Source organism: Hypanus sabinus, chromosome 1 (assembly GCF_030144855.1).
Source record: "Hypanus sabinus isolate sHypSab1 chromosome 1, sHypSab1.hap1, whole genome shotgun sequence".
Classification (NCBI taxonomy): domain Eukaryota; kingdom Metazoa; phylum Chordata; class Chondrichthyes; order Myliobatiformes; family Dasyatidae; genus Hypanus; species Hypanus sabinus.
This window is the reverse complement of record NC_082706.1, coordinates 175,049,007-175,065,083: the sequence shown is the minus strand read 5'-3', so window position 1 is coordinate 175,065,083 and position 16,077 is coordinate 175,049,007. Positions and strand designations below refer to the sequence as shown.

At 40.7% G+C, this 16,077-nt stretch overlaps 1 protein-coding gene across 2 annotated transcripts in view; it reads right to left on the bottom strand.

The window, feature by feature from the left end:
- The window catches only part of LOC132400631 (sodium/potassium-transporting ATPase subunit beta-1-interacting protein 3), a 511,218-nt gene that overhangs the window by 285,090 nt on the left and 210,051 nt on the right, over positions 1-16,077 (bottom strand). The gene's annotated exons all lie outside the window — the stretch shown is intronic.

Below are 16,077 nucleotides of genomic sequence, written 5' to 3'. Positions count from 1 at the left end.
CGCCAGCTCAGATTCTGACAGTTCAGATAATATCAAGGTTACTTCAGCAGTATTGTTGTCAAGTGAAGGGCAAGGTGCAAAGTAACTTTGATATCAGTACATCCAAGAGTTGGAACCCATCTGTTCAGTCACAGAAGACTCAGATAAGGACAGCTGACAGAAAAAGACTGATATACATGCGCATAATGAAATAGCCAATGGACTGACAGGCCTGTCTGAAAGCATAAACACAGCATTCAATTTTATGGAGTCTTCCAACATTGGTCTGCACATAACTGTTCTTTACTAGAGCCCATAAAGTGGCCAACTCTTATACAACACCTGTGGATCCAATCCTCATGCCATGTTTAATGGATAGTTTCTTCAATCATTGCACCTCAAGCTGGAGACTATCTCTGCAGCGAAACCTCAGGTTCTTGCCATCATCCCTCTGGGTAACATTAAATGCATAAAATTCACAGATTGAATGCAAACTGTCATTTCCATGAAGCTGACTCTGTTATGATGCAAATCATCTGGCAATTATTGCCAGATAATTTGCAAACCCTGTGGCATCTTCTCCTCTGCATAAATTGTTACATCATTTATGCCATGTGTCCTAAACATATCATTATTTTGCCAGCATATTCTGGCCCAATAATTGATTTAATTTGGATTTCATGTTTGTTTCTAGTTCCAATCAACATGCTCAAATGGCTACTCCAATAACCTGCCACAACTGAAAGGCCATTTCTACATCATACCAAGCAAAGCACAAGAGTCCATTATTAACCTTGACACCACAGCTGCTAGTTTGTCATGGCTAATTTCCTCTCCTCATACAACCCCAATTAAGCATTGAACTAATTAATTAACATGCCTTAAAAGAATAAACATTGATTATAATGCTTTGCATTCAAAATTTTCATGAAAACATCAGATGTAATGATCTGAAAGAGGGCATATTAAAATGAAAAAAGACCTAGTGTTTTTGTGGCATATATGATGAATAAACTGTTTGCGGGCTACTAGCCGGGTATAGGTTTCATTTTATTAAAATGAGCTTGCCAAAAGAGGAGCATTTAAAACATTAGGTTGAATTGAGGTTGGAAAGTAGGTCTTATCATTGTACAATAGTGTTAAACAAGCTGTCAGTTCACTATTATCCATTTTCTATCAGTACGAAAGATCTGAATCAGTCCCTGTGAAAAGCAGTAGGATAAAAGCTAGTGGATTGTTCTGTTTCATGGTACACTTGTTCAACAGTTGCAATTCACTGTTTGCAGCAGTTACTTGAAACAAACCAAACCTGCTTAAAGCCAAGCACAGGGGTTGATACTGTATGACACGCTTATGCATCTAATAACGAACTTGAAACGTCGAAGAGTACCGTCGATCCTTTATGAAGAAACCAGCAAAACAAACAATCTTGAAACATTAAATACTAAAACCAACAATATAATGAAATAAACAGTCTTAGCATATTACGTGTACTTAAATACTCAAATATATATAAGAACACTTGGCTTAAATATTCAACATAGATATCACCCCCAGCCCACTCATTAGCTCTATCCAGACTAGACTGACCCAAAGACAAAGCATGAATACATAACCAAATTCTTTGCTTCTACTATGCCTCAACCCATGTGACTACCCAAAATAAACAAAGGCTCAGAATAAATTATAATACAGATAGCAAATGGATGCTTAGCTCCTACACTGTTAATGAAGAAATGTTGTAAAACATTATCCTTACGTGTTGCCAGAAAATACCATTACATACTTTTGGAGGAACAGTAAACTTGCATTATATATGATATTTTAAAAAGAATTCCATCTTTCTTCCTCATCAACTGGACATCAGTACAAAAGTGTTTATAAGGTATCACTAACCTTTGCAACTGTTTTTTCCAGATTAGTGCATTCTTGTAGTTTGATTTGTACCAACTGAATATTAAAGACTATCTATCCTCATTTCTCAATAATTTACACTGTAAAAATTTTTTGGTGAAATTGAATTTTTAGAAGAGATCCACAAGATAGATAACTGTCATAACATTACTCTCATAAACAGAGTAATCAGCATAGAGCATTTGCAGATGCTGGTAATCTAAAGCAACAGACACAGTGCTGGAGGAACTCAGCAAGTGAGGCAGCATCTACAGAAGGGAATAAACCATCAGTGTTTCAGACCGCAACCCTTTGTCGGGCTTCCTAATGAAAGGACTCAGCCTGCAATATTGTATGTTTATTCTCCTCCATAGATGTTGCCTGAATTGCTGAGTTCCTCCAGCATTTTGTGTTTGTTGCATAACATTACTTTGTTACTTAGTTTCTATGGTATAGTCTTTCCAAATATGAAGAACAAACTCAGAAGACATTTTTGTCTTCTGGGAGATAGAAGTGTTTATTCCCAGAAATTCACCAAAAGTGTTCTAACAAAGAACATACTAAAAAAAAACCTTCTAACAGGCGTCTCAAGGAAGAGAAAAACGTCAGATTATACAAAAGCTTGGATTGGCAAAGCGTAACATTATATTTGACGGAGAGGGAGAGACAAGAAACAAAACTACATTCAGATGTCTGGTTTATTTCATTTTATTCCTCAAACCGTGCAGCTATGTACTCCTACAAGATAATCAACCATTATACTAATGCAGCAAGGAGCCTGCTCCAATCAGGCACACATTATCCTGATTTGAAGAGGAAGGAGAGGCAGTGCTTCATCTCCCTGGCTGCCTTATTTGAAGCATTGAAATTATTAAAATATATTCATATAGATACATAAGAAAGATAGTTCTGGTAAGGTACAGTGTGATAGTGAAACCCTCTCTTGCAATAGTTCCTGGGTGAAAAGCTGTCAAGATTAATTTTCCTTTACTGTTGAGCTGCAGAAACTACTAGAATAGATCTTTATAAAATGGTCTACAATTCATTATAGACCATTCTAGTTATTCATATGATACATTTGAGGAGCTGCTAAGCCTCTTCATGGGTAATTGACGAATAATCCAAGTTTAGTACCCTGGAGTCATATTAGGCAGTCCAAGTAAGAACAACATTAAAGGGTGTAGTCAAGCTGGTTCAGTTTTTTTGAATTTTGGTATTAGAAAATGGTATCAGATTTATTTCTCAGGACTTTATAAAACTGTGCTCACTGTCAGGATAGGAGTTAAGCTCATCTCTCTGGATTTTATTACTGTATTCAGTCTTGTCCAGTAACTTAACCATTAAACAACTGATAATCTGCAGAAACAGAAGAAAATCTGCAGATGCTGGAAATCCAAAGCAACACACACAAGATGCTTAAGGAACTCAACAGGTCAGGCAGAATCTATGGAAAAGAGTAAACAGTCAATGTATCAGTCCAGGACCCTTCTTCAGTGCTTGAGTTCCTCCAGCGTTTAGTGTGTGTTGCAGATGTCTTCCTGTATTGACACTTCATATTGCTTCAGATCATGCCAATTATTCAGTGCCAGGAAAGCCTTGCCAATGGGCACAGGTTGCTGAAATGTATGTCATCCCATCCAAAATCAATATCAACTGTTGAACCTTTCTGAACAAAATCCAACACACACAAACTGTTGGAGGAACTCAGCAAATCAGGCAGCATCTATCGAAGGGGATAAGCAGTCAACGTTTTAGGCTGAGGCTTCAGTCCTGCATCTGCAGAATCTCATGTTTATACATTGGTTTTATAATGATATTAAATGCATTGGCATTATATGTGCTGAAAGCAAGTCATCACAAGCCAGTAGCAAGAAAATATTCTGCTTCTTTCTGTAAAAGTCACATGTAGCAACATATCTCTTCAACCTCAGGAATTTTATTTACCAGACTGCAACATGAAACTCTGCTTTGGTGTCAACATATGACAACAACTCTGGATAGTGAACCATGCAGAACACATACCCCAATATAAACCCAGTCATGATTTCCTGATTCCATTTTCTCTTGTATATTTGCCCAAATCATAATGCTCCAAACATTAAAATTGAAAATTAAAAATGGTAGTTGAAAACTAATGAAACTGCAGATGTCATCAATCTAAAATCAGGAAATACAGTAGATACTCAGCATGTCATTGATCTGAAATATTAACTTTATTTCTATCCGCAGATACTGACCTGCTGAGTTTTTCTACCATCTTGGCTTTATTTCACAAAACATTTGTGTCCTTACTTCTGGAATAAGATTTTTCTGCCAGCATTACTTGGAGTTGTTTCTCAATGCCAAATGAAGTACAGATTAGCATAATGATCTTGTAATTATTATTAATATACCCACATAAAGGCTGCTTTGATTGCACCAGGCAAACTAAAAATGCTATTTTTATTATGTTTCATTTTATTCTGTGCTAAGATGATTTTATTATTAACTCATGGTACAGAAGGTATCACTGCATAATTAATAACCCCATAATATTTTTGGTACTGGGTGTTAATAATCAGTTCATGGAACTATTTTGACTCTTGGACACAACCTCTGGAAGACGTAGGATGTTTGGGGGAAAAGATGAATCACTTAGCACATCTTTGAGCATTAAAGCGGCATTAGGAAATGCAAAGCAGCAGGATTTATTCCAGCCTGAAACTGGGAAAAAGATAATAGAGAGAAAAGAATATAAAGCATTTAAATAATCTTACTTATTTATAATGATACAGTAAGTGGCATTTTGGCCCATCAAGTCCATGCCAGCCTCATGCAGCATAATCTCATTGGTCCCAATTCCCCTCATTTCCCTGTTAGCCTGCAATTTATTCTATCTCAATGCGCTGTCTTTAGCTGATGTAACTGCAGCTTTGAAATTACCCACAAGTTCTTTCAATCTAAGATAAATAGAAAGAAAGCTCCTTTAGACTTTGAATAGGTGCTGCTTCTCAGTACTTTCACTAAGTGTTTTTTTCTGATCATGCCAAAATATTTATGTGCATCAACATTGAAGTTAGTTTTAAGTATACACCAAACGAGTATCTAAAATAGTGGGGAAGATTTATATTTTGCACACGAGAGCAGTGACTGAAAATGAGTTAACAATTTTTATACATTGTGGTGTATTTGAGTTAGTTAATCTCAGGATGGACAATGAGGTTGCGGTGAACACACAAGTTCAGTGTCAAAGGTAGGGAAAGGATCCAGCTGCTCTATTCTCTTGCTCTGGCATGCTGGGATAACAGCATCTCTGGTTTGTAAGGGCAGGATCACAAATCTGCAAATCTTCTCTTGTTTGTGACAGGATCATCTAAAACCCTCTTTAGAATAATATGGCAAGTTCTCAACCAGCAAATTTGAAGAGTTTTATAGTGTCTCATCAACATTCTGAAAAGGCGCTAGGCAGACATCCTTTTCCCTCAGGACCCTTTGCCATTGGAGGCATGGCAACACACCAGTAAAGTCATGGTTCTGTCATAGGCTTAGCATCCTGATTGCCCAAAAATGAGCTTATCATAAAGTATTACTTCACAATGGATAAGAAAGGGAATATATTAACCACCATCTCTCTTCTGATTGAATATAAAATTAGTTTTATACCTTGCTATAACTATCTAAACTTTATCGTTATTCTTTTCTCAACATATGAATGATTGTTTTTTTTATTCAATTGCCAGTGCAGAGATTTTCCTGTCAATAAGTACACTGCCTATTATTTTGCTGAGCAATACTCTGCTATATAAAGGAAAATATTAATGGACAATTTAGAGGTAACAGGTATCTATATGATCAGTTGTTACACCCGTTACTAGTGGTGTTCCAAAAGGATCTGGTCTGGGACCCCTCCTCTTCGTGAATTTTATAAATGACCTGGATGAGGAAGTAGAAGTGTGGGTAACACTTTTGCTGATAACACAAAAGTTGGGTGTGTTGTGGATAGTGTGGAGAATTGTCAGAGGATATGTAGGCCTCCGTTAGTCTCGATAGACCATGGATTTGCACCTTGGAAAGTTCCCAGGGTGCAGGCCTGGGGAAAGTTGTTTTTTTTTGTGTTTTTTTTTAAACTAGAAGACCGGCAGTTGCCCAAGCTGCAAGTCTCCCCTCTCCACACCACCAATGTTGCCCAAGGGAAGGACGTTAGGACCCATACAGCTTGGCACCAGTGTCATTGCAGAGCAGTGTGTGGCCTTGCTCAAGGACACGCACGCAAGCCTCAGCCAAGGCTCGAAATAGCAACCTTCAGATAACGAGACGAATGCCTTAACCACTTGGCCACACGCCAGCATCAGAGGTTATACTGGAGCATCAATTGGATGCAGAACTAGGCTGAGAAGTGGCAGATGGAGTTCAAACCAGCTAAGTGTGAAGTGGTTCATATCAGTAAGTCAAATTTAAGGACAAAATTTTATATTTATGGTAAGACTCTTGGTAGTGTGGAGGGTCAGTGAGATCTTGGAGGCTGTGTTCATAGGACATTCTAAGATGCTGGGTGGGTTGACAGTGTTGTTAAGGTGTGTGGTATGATGGCCTTCATTAACCATGGGATTGAGTTCAAGAGCCGTGAGGTAACATTAAAGCTATAAGATCTTAGTTAGACCCCACTTGCAGTACTGTGTTCATTTCTGGTCACCTCACTACGAGGATGTGGATACTATAGAAAGAGTGCAGAGGAGATTTACAAGGATGTTGCCTGGATTGGAGAGCATACTTAAGAGAACAGGTTGAATGAACTTGGCCTTTTCTCCTTGGAGCGACGAAGAATGAGAGGTGACCTGATAGAGATGTACAAGATGATGAGAGGCATTGATCGTGTGGATAGTCAGAGGTTTTTCCCCCAGAGCTGAAATGGCTAGCACGAGGGGGAATAGTTTTACGGTGCTTGGAAGTAGGTTCATGGTGGATGTCAGAGGCAAGTTTGTTTTTATTTTACACAGGGAGTGGTGGGTGCATGGAATGCACTACCAGCAACAGTAGTAGAGGCGGATACAATAGGATCTTTTAACAAACTGTTAGACAGGTACATGGAGCTTAGAAAAAGAGAGAGCTACGTGGTAGAGCAGTTTTAGGCAGTTTCTAGAGTAGGTTACATTGCCACCACAAAATTGTGAGTAAAGGGCTTGTAATCATTAGGTATTAATATTGAAGTAGTAAAATGGATTCAACAGTGGCTGGATGGGAGATGCCAGAGAGTAGGGGTGGATAACTGTTTGTCAGGTTGGAGGCCGGTGACTAGCAGGGTGCCTCAGGGATCTGTACTGGGTCCAGTGTTGTTTGTCATATACATTAATGATCTGGATGATGGGGTGGTAAATTGGATTAGTAAGTATGCAGATGATACTAAGGTAGGTGGTGTTGTGGATAATGAAGTAGGTTTTCAAAGCTTGCAGAGAGGTTTAGGCCAGTTAGAAGAGTGGGCTGAAAGATGGCAGATGGAGTTTAATGCTGATGAGTGTGAGGTGCTACATAATCAAAATAGGACGTACATAGTAAATGGTCGGGCATTGAGGAATGCAGTAGAACAGAGTGATCTAGGAATAATGGTGCATAGTTCCCTGAAGGTGGAATCTCATGTGGATAGGGTGGTGAAGGAAGCTTTTGCTATACTGGCCTTGATAAATCAGAGCATTGAGTATAGGAGTTGGGATGTAATGTTAAAATTGTACAAGGCATTGGTGAGGGCATATTTGGAGTTTTGAGTACAGTTCTGGTCACCAAATTATAGGAAAGATGTCAACAAAATAGAGAGAGTACAGAGGAGATTTACGAGAATGTTACCCAAGTTTCAGCACCTAAATCACAGAGAAAGGTTGAACAAGTTAGGTCTTTATTCTTTGGAGTGTAGAAGGTTGAGGGAGGACTTGATAGAGGTATTTAAAATTATGAGGGGGATAGATAGAGTTGACATGGATAGGCTTTTTCCATTGAGAGTAGGAGAGATTCAAACAAGAGGACATGAGTTGAGAGTTAAGGGGCAAAACTTTAGGGGTAACACGAGGGGGAACTTTACTCAGAGAGTGGTAGCTGTGTGGAATGAGCTTCCAACAGAAAAGTGGTAGAGGCAGGTTCAATATTGTCATTTAAAAAAGAATTGGATAGGTATATGGACAGGAAAGGAATGGAGGGTTATGGGCTGAGTGCAGATATGTGGGACTAGGTGAGAGTAAGCATTCAGCATGGACTAGAAGGGCCAAGATGGCCTGTTTCCATGCTGTAATTGTTATGTGGTAATGTGCTGTAGATAGCTCTGATTCTATGGTTACCTAATCAGAAAACCATCCATGCCTCGCTGAACAGTAGTAAAAATTTGCTTAAAAAGAGTAATTACATTTTATTTTACAACTAGAAAACCTGAAGTCAATGTCAACCACAACTTTAGTGTAAACCATATTAACCTCTGGACTACTGAAAAATGAGCACCTGGAGCACTATTTTAAGCACTGATAAGTCAATCAAAACCATTCAAATACCAATTATTATTAATTGAAAGCTGTTCATTTTTGTGTTATTCTTGTTACATTAAACTATGTGGAATGGATTGTTGTGCTTTCCAAATAGCTTATCTACTATTGATATTTTAGTTTTATAAGTCCTATTTTTCACCAATAATGTGTTGATATGCATGCTATCCATTGACACACAATTCATCTAAAGTACCTTAAATATGTGCATGCCTTTCAGAGAAGGGAATGGCTGCACTGGTAGTTCAATTTCTCAAGTTGGACACAACCTGAGCAGTTACATTCACAACTTAGTGCTTCAATTAAAGACTGCTGGTGCTCACTGGCAACAGCCAACAGCACAAAGTACATACCCAACCAGTTTCTTCCTAATCACTAGTTTATTACGGTGAACAAGGAACTTAACTCAATCAAGAAGAAAAATATCAAGTGAGGTCAAGGGTAGCTCTTTTTTTTTAAGAAAAGGTATGGTCATTTATTGTTATGCAACTTAGGATTCAGATAAAAACACATGGAGTTATGCTTATTTTCTCATTACAAAGCTAGAACATTGCACTTTTACAACTATCTAGTTTTAAATAGTAATCAATTCCTCTTCAACATACTTGAAATTTGCAACATTAAAAATCTGAATCAGGTCCAATATCACTAACATACATCATGAAATTTTTTGTGTTGTGGCAGTACATTGCAATACTTTATAAAATTATAAATTACAACGTATATAAAAATACTTAAAATAGGTAGTGCAAAAAGAGAAGGAAAATACTGTAGTAGTATTCATGGTTCATTGTCCATTCAGAATAATGACTACTAATTATAATAATTACTAACACCCTATACACTTGGAACAGCAGTTCCAGAATAGCAGACAATTGTAACTGTTATTCCATTTGCACAATATCTACCGTTGAAGTTTAACCATGAATTCTGCAGTCTGTATAATTCCTCTTGCTGGGAGTGAGCTGATCTATCATTCACATAATGACTTGAAAAGAAAATGGAGTATGCTAATAATGAATTAAAATAGTTTTATTAAAGCACTTAAAATATAACTTAAGGCTAAATTGATGTCATATGGCCATTGCAGCCATTACAATGAAATTTAAAACAATTGCCCGTCCTGTCATTGTGCGATACTTATTCTTTCCTGTCACTTCTCACTTGCTCAGTAATTAAAATTGTTTAGATAGCCTGAAGGGATAAGACACAATGTTTTAAGAGTTACTACATGATGGAAAGAATTACCATTGTACTGTAGGATCTAAAGGCATTTAGAATATGAGATTTATGCCACCGAGATTTACTGCTTGCAGCAAGATATGTCAAAGAAAAATGGAAATATATGCTTGACAATTGATTTAAAACACATTTTCAAAGGTTATAAGATATATCATGCTTATCAAAGCATTAGAATTCGAGATTATTGGTGATATTGTTTTCTATAATGATTCCCAGATGAAAATATACTTGTGTTACATAAAAATCATTCCACAAAATCAGTAATCTGAATTTTACACATTTGTGGTAAATTCTAAATTTAGATGCAATTAAAGTTATTTGGTTTCAGATTCAAAATGAGTGACAGAAACTATAATTGTTGATTTGTTTAATTTTAAACTATACTGTGTTCTATTTGCAAATATTCTATCTCATTTTATGAACCTATAGGCCTTCTTAACTACACCAACTTCTCATTTTTTCCCACATTGTCCCAGTGTTAATGATTCACAGAAGTGCAAATTACTTGCAGCTCAGCCCAAGTCCACACTATGTGAAAAATGCTTTTAGTCCCATTCCTTTGCCCTCGCCTCACCGCTGTGCAAATTCCTTCCAGTCAAATATTTCAAAGTATATTTATCATATCTCACCAAGTAGGAACTACTCTGAGATTCATTTTCTTGCAGGCATTCACAGTAGAACAAGGAAATACAAAAGAATCATGGAAAACTACATTTTTTATTTAGTTCCTCCTATTGAATGGCTTCCTGAACCACGGTGCTCATCTTTCCTACAGCCCCCACTCCTTTCCGGGCAGGGAACAGCAATCTCAGACCTGTTGGGCAAGGCTCAAGTTCCAAGACTTCTTCAGCACCATCTCTGCAATTCACATATCTGCTTCACTTACAGCCACCCTCTTGTCCCTAACCACAGACCAAATCTAATTCAATGATTAATCTAATGGGTGTGTCTGCCTCCTGAAGCATTATATCCAGGTAGCCCTCCCCTCCCGGAGGCATCACACCGTTTGAGGCTCAGATTTCAGGTCGACAACTTTGAGTCTGAATTTCTCAAGCAACCAACACTCACTGTAGATGTGGTCACCAGGAACCACAATGGAGTCCACCAGCTCCCACATCATGCAGCTATAGCATATCAACAGATCCTACACCACTATTATATTGCACACAAGTGAACCTGCAGATGCTGGAAATAAATAAAAACACAAAACGCTGGCAGAACTCAGCAGGCCAGACAGCATCTCTGGAGGAGGTAGTGATGACATTTCGGGCTGAAACCTTTCATCAGTCTCCTGAGACTGAAGGGTTTTGGCCTGAAACATCGTCACTACCTTCTCCCATAGATACTGTCTGGCCTGCTGAGTTCTGCCAGCATTTTGTATTTTTACCACTATTATATTTATTTTGTTGTAATTTTGTGTCTTTTTGTTTGATGATTATAAAGAAAACTTATTTGTTCTTACCAGCTACTCAGCTGCACCTTTTCACTGATGCTTCTCAAGCCAAAACATCAAGTTCCCCCCTCTTACACCAACCCACTCACACAAGATCATTCCAAAATGCACCAATTAGCAGGCTAATTGGTCATTGTAAGTAATCCTGTGATTAGGCTAATATTAAATAAGCAGGTTGTTGGACTGTGTGGGAATTGGGTGGGGAGGGCCAAGGGCCAACGGCCAACAATGTAAGCAGAACAAGGAAAAAGGCTCTGCTGATGCCATTTGAGCTGTTAATAAACTTTGGATTGTTCAAATAAGCCACAGGTGATTTGACACAAGGTTAATAAGATTGGAGAGTTAAAAGTGTGTTTCAAAGATTGGTGTGGGAGAAATGGGTTTGAATTTATAGGACAGTGATAAGAGAATTATGGAAGGAGGAAACTGTTCCAATGGGAGGGGCTCCATCTGAACCACACTGGGACCAGGGTCCTGGCAAATCATTCAACTAAGATTGTGGATAAGGTTTTAAACTAAATATCAGGGAGCTGGGTTCAACAGCTGGGAAAAGTGAGGACAAAGTAAAAGGAAAGCAGCATGCAGGAGAGATTCCTGAAGTCTCCAGAATAAAGAAAAAGACAAAGTTCAGAAAAGGAAAAGAACACACAGGACCTCAGGGGTAGTAATCTCGGGATTGCTGCCTGCACCATGCAACGGTGAGGATAGGAATAGAATCAGGTGACAGATAACCTGACTGAATAATTAGAGCAAGGGGCAGGGATTCAGATCTCTGGATCAATGGGTCCTCTTCTGGGGCAGCTGGGACCTGTATAAAAAGGGATAGGTTGCACTGGAACCCAAGGGAGACCAATATTCTCATGGGCTGAGCGGAGGATGAGCCAGCCAGGTGATGGGTGTAACATGAATGTAAGGAAGGGCAAGCCAGTGACTGGGTACAAATGCAGACAGACCAAAGAGTTAAATTGTACCACAGAGGCAAAATTCAAAAGGGCAAAGAATGCAGGAATGAAGGTCCTGTATTTGAAGGTGCATAACATTCAGAATAAGGTGGACAAACTTGTGGTGCAATTAGAGATTATTTGGTATGTGGTTGGGGGCATCAGAGAGTCATGGCTGAAAGAAGGCCGTAGTTGGAAGCTTAATATCAAAGGATATATTTTGTATCAAAAGGACAGGCAAGAAGGCATGGATGGTGGTGTGGCTCTGTTGGTAAGAGATGGAATTACTTCTTTAGAAAGAGGTGACAGAGTCAGAGAATAGTGAATCATTGTGGGTTGAGTTAAGAAACCGCAAGGGTGAAAAAGACCATTATGGGAATCATGCATAGGCCTCCAAATAGTAGATGAAATGCAGGGTTGAGATTGCAAAGGAAGCTGGAAAAGGCATGTAATAAGGGTAATGTCACAATTGTAATGGAGGACTTCAATGTGCAAGAGGATTGAGAATATTAGGTTGATGTCGGATTGCAAGAGAGAGCATTTGTTGAATGCCTATGAGATGACGTTTTACAGCAGTTTGTGCTTGAGCATACTTGGGCAAAAGCTATCTTAGATTGGGTGTTGTGCAATAACCCAGATCTTATTAGGGAGCTTAATGTAAAGGAATCTTTGGGAGGCAATGATCATAATATGATTGAATTCATACTGCAATTTGAGAGGGAGAAGCATAACTCACATGTATCAGTATCGCATTGGAATAAAGGGAATTACAGAGGCATGAGAGAGGAGCTTGCCCAGGTGGATTGGAGGAGGATCCTGGCAGGATTGATGGCAGAACAGAGGTGGCTGAAGGTTCTGGATAGATATGTCCCACAGAAGTTTTCAAATGGCGGGTGTAGGCAACCATGGCTGACAAGCAACATGAAGGACTGCATAAAAACCAAAGAAAGGATATATAATGTAGCAAAAGTGAGTGGGAAGTTGGATGATTGGGAACTTTTTAAAATCCAACAAAAGGCAACTAATAAAAGTTATAAGAAGGGAAAAAAAATTAAATATGAGGGCAAACTAGCCAGGGGCAGGATAGTAAAAGTTTTTTCAGTTAAATAAAGTGTAAAATGGAGGTGAGAGTTGAAATTAGACCACTGGAAAATTATGCTGGTGAGGTAGTAATGGGGGGCAAAGAAATAGCAGATGAACTGCTATCTGAATAGCAGATGAGTACATCGCCTCCTTCTTCAGTGTGGAACACGCTAGCAGTGTGTCATACTTCCCTTGACATCAATGTCACATAAAGGAGACTGTGTAGAACCAGAATTAATGGTCTGCAAAGGAAAAACACTCCAGTGACTGGAGTCATATCTTGTACAAACCAAGATGAATATAACAGTTGCAGCTCAATCAGTGAGGACACCATTGCCAAGGATCCTCAAGGAAGTTTACTGACCCAACCAACTTCAGTTTTTTTTTTCATCAGTGTATCTTCCATCCATCATAAGATCAGAAATTTTAAAAATGTTGTTAATTATTGTAAAATGTTCACTTCCATTTAGAAATGCTCAACAAATGAAGCAGCCCATGCTTACATGCAGCAAGACCTGGACAATATTCAGACATGGGCTGAAATATTCACAGCTATTAAGTTCCAGAGGGTTGCCAGGGACCAGAAACTCTACTGAGTAACCACATAAACACAAATAAAAACACAAAATGCTGGCAGAACTCAGCAGGCCAGACAGCATCTATGGGAGGAGGTAGTTATGACGTTTCGGGCCAAAACCCTTCATCAGGAGTGAAGTAACATGGGATGGTGGAGAGGGGATGAGAAGTGGGGGGAGGGATGTAGAGAGCTGGGAAGTGATAGGCTGGAGGGAAATTGGCTAGGGGAAGGTGGAGAATTATGGGAAATAAAAGAGAAAGAAAGTTAGGGCTGGGGAGAGATTATAGTGAGGGGGGAAAAGAGAGAGAAAGAGAACCAGACTAAAATAATAGATAGGGATGGGGGTAAGGGGGGGGGCAGGGGTATCAACAGAGGTCTTTGAGTTAGATGTTCATGCCGGCAGGTAGGAGGCTACCTAGGCGGGAGATAAGGTATTGCTCCATTAACCCGCGTGCGGCCTCATCTTGACGGTAGAGGAGGCCATGGACAGACATGTTGGAGTGGGAGTGGTCTGTGGAATGGAAGTGTGTGGCCACAGGGAGATCCCGCCACTGCTGGAGGACTGAGCGCCAGTGTTCGGCGAAACGGTCTCCCAGTCTGCGGCGGGTCTCCCCAATGTATAAATGGCCACATCGGGACCACTGGATACAGTATATCACCCCAGTTGACTCGCAGGTGAAGTGGTGCCTCACCTGAAAGGACTGTCTGGGGCCTGGGATGGTGGTAAGGGAAGAAGTGTGGGGGCAGGTGTAGCACTTCTTCAGTTTGCAGGGATGAGTGCCCGGAGGGAGGGATGGGGGGGATGAATGGACAAGGGAAACTTCACTTTGCCTCCAACTTTCACCCCACCCTCAAATTCACCTGGGTCTATTTCCGACACCTCCCTCCCCTTTCTAGATCTTTCTGTTTCTATCTCTGGAGACAGCCTATCTACCGACGTCTACTACAACCCTACTAATTCCCACAGCTACCTAGACTATTCCTCCTCCCACCCTGTCTCCTGCAAAAATGCTATCCCTTTCTCTCAATTCCTCTGCCTCCGCCGCATCTGCTCTCAGGATGAGGCCTTTCATTCTAGGACAAAGGAGATGTCTTCCTTTTTTAAAGAAAGGGGCTTCTCTTCGTCCACTATCAACTCTGCCCTCCATCGCGTCTCCCGTATTTCACGCACCTCTGCCCTCACCCCATCCCCCTGCCAGCCCACCAGGGATGGAGTCCCCCTGGTCCTCACCTATCACCTTAGCATCCTACAGATCCAACATATAATCCTCCGTAACTTCCGCCACCTCCTACGTGATCCCACCACCAGCCACATCTTCCCCTCCCCCCACTCTCGGCTTTCCACAGGGATCGCTCCCTACACGACTCCCTTGTCCATTCATCCCCCCCATCCCTCCCCACCGACCTCCCTCCGGGCACTCATCCCTGCAAATGGAAGAAGTGCTACACCTGCCCCCACACTTCTTCCCTCACCACTATCCCAGGCCCCAGACAGTCCTTGCAGGTGAGGCACCACTTCACCTGCGAGTCAACTGGGGTGATATACTGTATCCGGTGCTCCCGATGTGGCCATTTATACATTGGGGAGACCCGCCGCAGACTGGGAGACCGTTTCGCCGAACACCGGCGCTCAGTCCTCCAGCAGTGGCGGGATCTCCCTGTGGCCACACACTTCAATTCCACAGACCACTCCCACTCCAACATGTCTGTCCATGGCCTCCTCTACCGTCAAGATGAGGCCGCACGCGGGTCGATGGAGCAATACCTTATCTCCCGCCTGGGTAGCCTCCTACCTGCCGGCATGAACATTCAACTCACAGACCTCCGTTGGTACCCATGCCCCCCCCCTTACCCCCATCCCTATCTATTATTTTAGTCTGGTTCTCTTTCTCTCTCTTTTCCCCCCTCACTATAATCTCCCCCCAGCCCTACCTTTCTTTCTCTTTTATTTCCCATAATTCTCCACCTTCCCCCGAGCCCATTTCCCTCCAGCCTATCACTTCCCAGCCCTCTACTTCATCCTTCCCCCCACTTCTCATCCCCCCCTCAACCATCCCATGTAACTTCACTCCTGATGAAGGGTTTCAGCCCAAAATGTTGTCACTACCTCCTCCCATAGATGTTGTCTGGCCTGCTGAGTTCTGCCAGCATTTTGTGTTTTTATTTATTTCCAGCATCTGCAGATTCACTCGTGAACCACATAAACACTGTGGCTATAACTACATGTCAGAAGCTGGTATCCTGCGGTGTGTAACACACACTTCTGACAAAACATCTTTCTGTCACCTCCAAGGCCTAAGACAGAAACTGGAATACTCCCACTTGCCAGATGAATTGATGAAACTCAATGCCATCTAAAGCAAAACCAACCCACTTGACTGGTACCCCATCAACAACTATGAAGCGTAA